Here is a 9,705-nt window from a genome sequence, read left to right as displayed (position 1 = left end):
AGACTGATCCAGATCCCTGAACATGGATGTCAATAAGGAGGCCTCTGTACTCCAGGGAGCCTCTGGTGGTGGATTAGTATTTTTCCCTGGTGCAAGAAGGGACTTTGAGAGCTCATCCCACGTGAAGGGTTACACTCTGGCCCTGGACACATGGGGAAGGGCGCAGGACAGCACAGGAAGATTTGGTGGACTTTACAGAGCCCCCGTTGAGGGCCCTACCCTGCCTGGGGAGTGGTGGGTGGATGGGGTGGTGGGTAGGTTGGGGGTGGGGAAGGAGGGATGGGGGTGAGGGGAGGGAGAGGGAGAAGGGACTTACATGTGAAACAAGCTTGTTCCCTAACTGGAACTAGTAAATAAATTTAAAAAAAATTTAGCCTGGCAGTGGTGGTGCACGCCTTTAATCCCAGCACTTGGGAGGCAGAGGCAGTGGATCTCTGTGAGTTCGAGACCAGCTTGGTCTACAAGAGCTGGTTCCTCCAAAGTCATAGAGAAACCCTGTCTCAAAAAACAAAACAAAAAAAGTTAAAATTTTATACTTTCAAGTTGTTTTAGATTAGTAGTTTGGGACAAGGCATGGAGTAAATATATTTTTTCTAATAATCTACTTGGTTAAGATTCAAATACCAAATTTGCTGTCATCAGAAAACATGCCATTAAAAGAAAATCACAGCCTGGACAGTTATTTTGAGCACAGAAACAATTCCACTCCAGTCTAGCTTGATGACCCAAGGAATCTATTGGGTTTATGTAGGTTCACAGGAGCAGGTGTTTTCCAGAGACCTGCCTCAAATGCAGCTGTATCATCAGTCATGCTTCTCCAATGCCAACATGAGTAAGCACCCACAAAAACTGCATCCCCAGATCTCTCCACTCAACTTGCAGGGGCCTCCACTGACAGCAGCATCTCCTCTCTTGCAGTAATTGTTCACCACAACGAAAGCTAAATCAGTCGATTTAACAAAAACTGCTTTTCTCTCATTTTTAATGATATCCATTCATTGTAGTGTTGGGTTTTATGTAGGTCATTTATTTCAATTACATCATATATTTCTTTGCTTTTAAATCATAATTTGTATTTTTCAGACAGCTGTATATTGCCTTTAGGATGTGATAAAAAATTTTCCCATTCCTAATCTGAAATCCCTACTTAAAATGTCTTCATTTTTAGGGGAAAAGAGTATTAATAATATCCAAAGTTTATGCTATACATAAAATCCCACCACATTACAATGTGATTGGTTTCTCTAGCCCTAGGATACATGATACATAATTTAGAATAAAATCACAAATCCATCAACATAGATTGAGTCCAACTTTTCTTAATCTAGTTTATCAGATCCATTAGAAGCAAGATCATATTACCTGACCTCAGGCTCCCATTTCTTTTGTCTGCCTAGCCTCGCAGCATTAGTGAGGAAGCTGGGATTTCTTAACATCAATGTCCAGGATCTTTCCCCATGTATCTTAAAAGTTTGGATTTCACATTTTATCCCAACAAATGTAAATTCTAGTGGCTAGTCAGCTCTTTAGCAATAAGAATGACAGAGCCTCCCCAATGGGTCTTTGAATAACAGAACAGGACATCATCCAGGTATTGAAGGGTGACAACTTTATTCTTAAGCCTCACTGGAAAGAGTGAGGTCTACCAACCTGTAGTTTCAGCTTGTATTTCTGGTGCAGGTCAGCTGCACACTGGCTACCAAGTTGGATGCATGCTGAGGAAACACAGATCTTTCCCAATGCTTCATTTGTTTTTCAGCACTTGAGGTTTTGCTTCCAACCACTCATTCTCTCTGCGGCACATCTTGTGTTCACGGCTTGCTTTTCAACTGGGTTTTTTCCTCCCGTGGCTCTGTTGTTCCTCTTTCCACACTGGCAGCATTTCACCCATGGGCAAACTCGTCATGCTGGTGGCACAGCTTTGCATCCTCCTGCAGGAACAGCAGGTACCAAGTGAACAACTCTCTGTAAGGCACTGGCACATGTCTGAATATGAATCTCCTTCTGGCTTCCTGGAGGATTGCTGGCTGTGGTACCTTGTTCATTTGGACACCCCCTGTGCCAATATAGAACAGCTAGACAGAAGAGCAAGGTATCTCATGATTTCCATACCCAAATGCTAAATATTTGTCATGGGTACCCATGACACCAGCTACCCCCAAATGGTCACCACAATGAAGATCTAGTCAACCCAGGTCTGCCAGCTGCTACCAGCTTCTCCTCCTAACAGTGTTTATATTCTATAATCATGACCAAGGTACACACTTTGGATTCTGTGTCCTAAGTCACTGTGGCCTATTAGGAGGTGGTGGAAACTTGAAAAAATAAGGTTTACAGAGAAGATAGGTTGTCAGGTTGATTCCTTTGAAGGAATATTTGGAAGCTGGCTCATTCCTGTCTTTCTTACTTTCTGGTTGCCTTGAGGTAAACAGGTTTCCTCTCCCACACTCCTCCTTGTGATGCACTATGCTATCTAGCCTGTGTTCACAGCAACACCATCGAGAGACCATGGGATGAAAATTCTAAACTGAGCACCAAAATTATCCTTTCTTCCCTGTAAGTTGACTGTCTTAGTTATTTCACTATGGTGGTGGAAAGCTGACTAACACATTGTAGAGAAATGATCCATTGGAAAGCATAGAGGAACAGAATACTCTTTGGGGAAATTGCACAAAACCTTCAAATCTAATTGTTTGTCAGTCTAATAGCTTTAGAATAAATTTGAAAGGAAACAGGTTTAATACTTCAATGTCGATTTAAATAAGTACAAACATAGGAATAATCATAAACTCCTTATAAATTAAAATAAATGTACAAATAAATTATTGAATTAATTATAAAGTATACAATGAATGGAACTTTAGAAGAATGTGTTACTAGTTTGTTAAAAATATATATAGGGTGCTGGAGAGATGGCTCAGAGGTTGAGATCACTGGTTGCTCTTCCAGAAGTTGTGAGTTCAATTCCCAGCAACCACGTGGTGGCTCACAACCACATATAGTGAGATCTGGTGCCCTTTTCTGCCCCAAAGGCATACACGCAGGCTAAACACTGTATGCTTAACAAACAGATAAATCTTAAAAAAAGAAACCTATATAATAGGCTAGAAGGATATAGACAGCCAGCTTTCACATTTGTGGTATAACCTCAGTAAAAATGACACAGAAAATGCCATTCATACTAGTAGTAGTAATTTCGAGAATTTGCTTGTGAGTCGAAGACAAAAAAAAAAAAATAACTCTCATGCTTCATCAAATTTTTGCCAAAGTAATCCCTGACTGTCATCTTGATGAGGTAAAACACCACGTATTGTACTTTCTCAATTCTTGGAGCCAGTAGTACAAAATCAGTTTGTCTGGGTTGAATATATATATTCCAATATGTGTTGCCTGTACTCACTGGAGAGCATGGTCAAACTCCCCATGGCCAGTCCCTTAAAGAAAAATGTATCCTTCCCACCCCCATCACCACCAGAAGGCATCAACTATGAAGAGCTACACTTAAGTATCCTTATCACAATTTTTTAAAGTTCTCTTCCATGGCTCCCTGCCTAGTCTCCCTTCTTCCCCCCTCTCTCCCTCCCCCCTCCCTCCCTCCCTCCCTCCCTTCCTCTCTCTCTCTCTCTCTCTCTCTCTCTCTTTCTCTCTCTCTCTCTCTCTGTGTGTGTGTAAGGGGAAGGGATTGTCACAGAAGCTGTCTAAGTCTCTCATTCTCAACTGTGAGTCACCAATATTACTGCAAAAGAAGTCAGCAGCATCTCGGATCATGAACTTCTACAGGGTTTTGGTGGCAGCATCTTTTAATCTCTTCTCACCTCGTAGGATCTACTTTATTCTGTGTTTGTGAACAAATTCCTATTTCCCTCTTACAAGGACACTTGTGGTTGCATTCAGGACTCACTTCAAGCAATCAAGATGATCTCGTCCTCTCCAAATTTTAATGTAATTGCATAGTTATAATACTTTAACTATGTAAAATGATACTCAGGCTCCAGAGGTGAGGACCTGGCTGATTATTGTTTGGAGGCCATAATCTCCCTGGATCTGTGGCTGCTATGGTAAAAGATTTTTGAGTCCAGTGTGTTTGTATGTTCACTAAATATTTCCCATGATCTTCTTTTCTTTCTTCCTTCTTGGTTTTCTCAAGACAGGGTTTCTATGTGAAACAGTCCTGGCTTCCCTGGAACTGGCTTTGTAGACCGGGCTGGCCTTGAACTCACAGATATCCACCTGCCTCTGTCTCCTAAGTTCTAGGATTAAAGGTGTGTGCCGCCATGTCCAGCAAGATTTTCAAAAGTTCTATTACTGAGAAATTGAGTTTAGTTTGCTTTACTTCAGTATATAAGATGTGACTACACCATCGACACCGTTTGATATTGTGTGATGCTAACTATGTTTGCCCTTTCAGTGATCCATCCATACTCATTTCAATTGATTTTCCCAACTATCACACTATTAGCAGGCACTCACACCTGGCCTGGCAGTTGCAGAGAAGCACTACCCATGAATCCAGTTATGCTTAAAAGACTTGATACAGGAATGTCTTTCAGAAGGTTCTCAACAGGGTAGGCAGTTCTCAGACATGTACAGTCTACTTGCCAGTTTAATGGCATAATCTCTTCAGCAAATGAAGAGTGGATTTTATGATTCTGATACTGTGGAATCAACAGGGTCATTATATAGTTTCCAATTGACAAGATGAAACCAGAGGAGAATGCTCCAATGTAACAAGGCTAAAAGTATTGCTGGATGTTTAGTTGGGTTGGATAGAGAAAAGCAGTCCAAGAGTTGTTATATCTTTACTGGTTTTCTTGTATAAGTTCCTTCCCTTTATAAGAAGCAGGAGTGGGCCTCAACATAATTCAAGTAAAAGGGAACAGTATAGGAAAGATCAGTTATGCAAACAAATTAACTTGAAATATAGCAGGTGAGGAAGTAGAATGGAAACTGAATTTATAGGTATTTAAACTTCTCTCGGAAGTGGGAGCCATCTGTAAAATCCCAGGATCTATACCCATCTTTCAGACTCATCACCACAATGTGATGTCTGTTAGGAACTTCACTGCATTAGAGAGATGGAAAAAAATGAGAGATGATGTTTTCAATACTTACAGAGATTATTAAGAGGAAATACATAGGAGTTACCATGGTCTCTCATTTCCATCATTGATGTTCACACTCTTCTCATAAATTTAAAAAACCTGTTTGGGATCATTTTTAATCGTTGGGTGATTTTTATGCACTGCTAAGTTTCTGGGAACTTACAAATGTTTGATATGCATAAATTAAACTTAGAATGTAGCTGAGTTTATTGATGAATTCAGTACAAAGCAAGACTAATGATAATTGAGAATCATTTTAAGGCAACCTTGTTATTAATATCAATCCCTTGGCTTATCTTCAATAATAACTCTTTTTTCATGTTCATTAGTTGGGAGGAAATGACTATTACATGTAGGACACAGGCTATTTTGCCCTTTCAATACATGAATGTCAAAACTCTCATAGCCACTGCCCTATGGGATTTGATGGACATCTTCTGATATTGCTAGAGCATATGTGTGGCAAATAATAATGAAAAAATAAAGTACAAAAAAACAGATAAATTTTAAGGAGTGTCTCCTCTAGTCAAAGCAAATACATTTAAATATATCATCAGAACTATGAATGAAAAATAAATAAAATACAGTGTTCCAAAAAGAACACAATATGGATCAAACCTTAGAATATGTAAGTACTAGTGATACCACACAGCAAGCTTGTCCTATTCATTCATTTAGCAATTCCCTATTGGGCAACAACAGCTTGACTCTTAACAAACGATACTTAATTATTCATTTAAAAGACCTAAATTCAGTTCACATTTTTATCATGTATGATGGTTTGAAAAAAATGGCTTTCAAAGGGAGTGACACTGTTAAGAGGTGTGGCCTTGTTGGAGGAAGTATGTTACTGTTGAGGCTGGCTTTGAGGTCAACTTTTGCTCAAACTTCCCTCAGTAGGACTGTCAGTTGAATTCCTGTTGCCTCTTAGTCAAGATGTAGGACTCTCAGCTCCAGCACCTGCCTGCATGCCACCATGATCCCTGCAATGATGATAATGGGCTGAACCTCTAACACTGTTAAGTGAGCCCTCAATGAAGTGTTTTCATTTTTAAGAGTTGCCATGTTCATGATGTCTCTTCACAACAATAAAAACACAAACTTAGACAGAAGTTGGTTCCAGGAATGGGGTATTGCTATGAAAGACCAGACCATGTGTTTGTTTGGAGGAATTTGGAAATTGGTGCTTTGGGTTACCAAAGTAGAGGAATGCTTTAAGCACTGCTTAATGGGCCGTGCTAGTAGGAACATGGAAGACAGAGGTGCTAAGAGTTATTTGAACCGTCAGGGGCTCACTCAAGAGATTTCAGAGAAGAATTTAATATGTTGCCAAGAGATCATTCTTGTGATATTTTGGTGAAAGAAGTGCCTACCTTTTGCCCTGGTCCAAAGAGTCTGCCTAAAGCTAAAATGAAGAGTTTTGGATTAATCCTATTGACAGAAGAAATCTCAAAACAGCCTAGTATAGACTCTGTCATGTAGATATTAGTGGTAACTAATGAAAGGGAGAAAGCTGAGCAAGGAAAAATATTTGAGGAGAAAAAGGGCACCAGAAAGTGGAGTGAAGCTAAATCCTCTGCTCAGGGAGATAAAACAGATTTGCATGGAAAACTTAGGAAATTAGAAGTTCTCTGAGAAGGCTTTGAATTTGGCTTCAATAGAGAACAGTAAACATTTAGAGTAATGGTGAATCAAAGAATAAGTCTGAGTCTCTTAAGGGAGGAAAATTGTGGAAATGTGAAGAAATGGGAGAGAAAAGCTAGTTAGTAAAGATTGTCACTGTGGTGGTTTAAATGAGAATATTCCCATAGTCTTGAACATTTGAACACTTGATCCCCAGTTTGTGGTGCTGTTGGTGTTGGAGAGGCTTAGGAACTGTGCCTTGCTAGGGGAAGTATGTCACTGGGTGGGCTGGGAGCTTTGAGAGTGGAAACCCTCATCTACTCTACTTGCTTTCTCTGCTTCATGCTTGTGAGCTCTCAGCGTTCTGCTGTAGCCACCATACTTAATGTTTGCTGCCATACCTCACCACCATGGTGGACATTCATCCCTCTAAAACCATGAGCCAAAATAAACTTTTCTATAAGTTGCTGTGGTCATGATGTTTTAGCACAGCTACACAAAAGTAACTAATACAGTCTTATGGTGCTGTTTCCAAATTGATAGAGTCTAAATTTGTTAGGAAAAGGAACACTGGTGCAGGTTTGCATTTCCAGCCCTCATGGAGGTTAGCTACATTGGGGAGATCTTGTCTCAAAAACAAGAGAAAGTTAATAAAAAATAACTATCCATAGTGATCAACAATTGTACTTTCTAGTAAAGAGGGGAAGAGGTTACTCCTTTTTCTTTAAGGCTTGCTCATTAGCCAGACAGGAGGACAGAGAGTTTCTCTTTAATGTGCTCTTCTTAACTGCCTACATATTAAAATCATTACACCAAAGGTATATTTTGTAGGGTGGTGTATACTGGCCTCAAATAACCACAAACATAATTGCATTTCTTTTTTCGAGAGACAGGGTTTCTCTGTGTAGCTTTGGAGCCTATCCTGGCACTCGCTCTGGAGACCAGGGTGGCCTCAAACTCACAGAGATCCACCTGGGTCTGCCTCGAGAGTGCTGGGATTAAAAGCGTGTATTGCCACCACCACTACTGTATATCTTGAGGTTAAATTTTGAGATGAGCGATTGACTCGAAAAGACTAAGAACATATCCCCCGAATTTGTGAATGTACCTGAAGAGGTAAGAGGACAACTCTTTCGGAGCCACTTACCTCCTGACACCCAGTGTGATTGATTGCCCGACCTCCTGTCATCAGCACTTCAAGCAAGTGCCACTACCTAACTGCAGAGCTGTTTTACCAACCCAAGAGCTCTCTTCTTAAAAGCTATTGCGATAAGGGAATGTATTTTTAAGCAGATTTATGCATGAATGCATGTATATAGTGTTTGTTGTTGTTTTTCTGACAAGGCCTCACTCTATACCCCAGGCTAGTCCCAAACTCATAGAGACACTTTGCCTCAATCTGGTGTTGGGATTACAGGCACAGGCCACCATACTCAGTTCACATTACTTGGTAAAAATGTACACTGCAGAAATTGTTGAAAGATACTTTCTGAACAAAACAAAATTCATTTTCTACATGAAAACCAAGTTTTAACAAATCAAACCTAGCACAACACACGAAACCCCAGGAGGACCCTACTGTATTATTATTTTCCTCTATGTAAAAACAAATCTCCTTCACTCTGGATTTGAAACTTAATCTCTTCCCTATCCAATGTGCTTTTTAAAGAAAATTCTAAGTATCGGAGACTCCCACTGCTTGAATAAATTTTGATGTCTTCCTGTACTGAGTAATTGAAAAGAGGATATGATTGAATGACCTTGTTTATTATGATTCAGCCAAGGCCATACATAAGTGAGGAACAAGCCATATTGGTGCATTTGTTCCCAGTACATTCTAATGAACCATGGGTAATAATCACTTGATTGTTTGGATACTTCTTGTTCAAGTGAGCACTGAGCACACGATTAGGTTGAAGTCCATTCTTAAGGGGCTATCTGTATTTTAGAGTATACTTTCAGACACCCTATGGCTGATCTTAATGGAATGCTGTGGCCAGTAACAAAGATTCACATACAAAATATAAAATGATTACTCTCTGTAGAAACATGTTTTCATAAAGGATTTTATTACATTTCACTGGAACAGTTACTAGGTAAAGTATGGACTACTGTTTGTGACTAATTTTTTTTAATCAATAATTTCATGATATTTTAAATTTCGCACATACAGAACACATGTTTTTGAAGAAAGAATATTACATCTCACTAAAGTCCTATTGGAAATGAATTCATAATTTAAAGTTTCTTCCCCTTTTCTTCCAGTTCTTTGAATTAAAATACTGATTTTCTACAGAAATCTTTTATGTGTTATGGTATTTAAATTGATATTAAACCTCATAAAATAATGAGTATGATGTTTTTATTCCACCTTTCTTCTAGACATTTCAACAAACAAGCCATGTATATGAGGCTCCTTATGAAAAATAAGACATGGAACAAAATGTATAACTTCAGTAAAAATCTACCTTGAACATGGTTGTATTCTCTTTCCCCAAAAAGGGTATTGCCATTTCTGATTGGCAATATCATATTACTTTCTTAATCAAGGTAATATTTTTGTTGCCTTGACAAGACACAGAATTCCTGATTCATGTGATATAGAATGAGAGCAGCACAGTATATCATAACACTATATCGAAGCTGTTTCACAAACTTTCTGTCCTATTATAAACTGATTTTAAAGTACCCATGCTCTATGAAGGCAAAGTGCTTAAATATTACATAAACCTTATTTAGTGGTCTTCCTCACATCCTTCTCACATGGTTTAGACTTTCAAAATGTCTGACTGTCTGTACTAATTTCCCGAGTAAGTGAAAAGCCTCCCATGTTGGTAGATTCTGTTCCTCATTAGCCTTATTGACTAATAATGAATCAATTTAAACTTATACCCTTCTATGGCCACACCACCCTGAAACATGCCTGATCTCGTCTAATCTTATACCCTGTAGTGATACATCTGAATTCTGTATTGTAATA

Source organism: Cricetulus griseus, chromosome 2 (assembly GCF_003668045.3).
Source record: "Cricetulus griseus strain 17A/GY chromosome 2, alternate assembly CriGri-PICRH-1.0, whole genome shotgun sequence".
Taxonomy (NCBI): domain Eukaryota; kingdom Metazoa; phylum Chordata; class Mammalia; order Rodentia; family Cricetidae; genus Cricetulus; species Cricetulus griseus.
The sequence above is the reverse complement of the archived record's forward strand: the minus strand, read 5'-3'. Positions refer to the sequence as shown.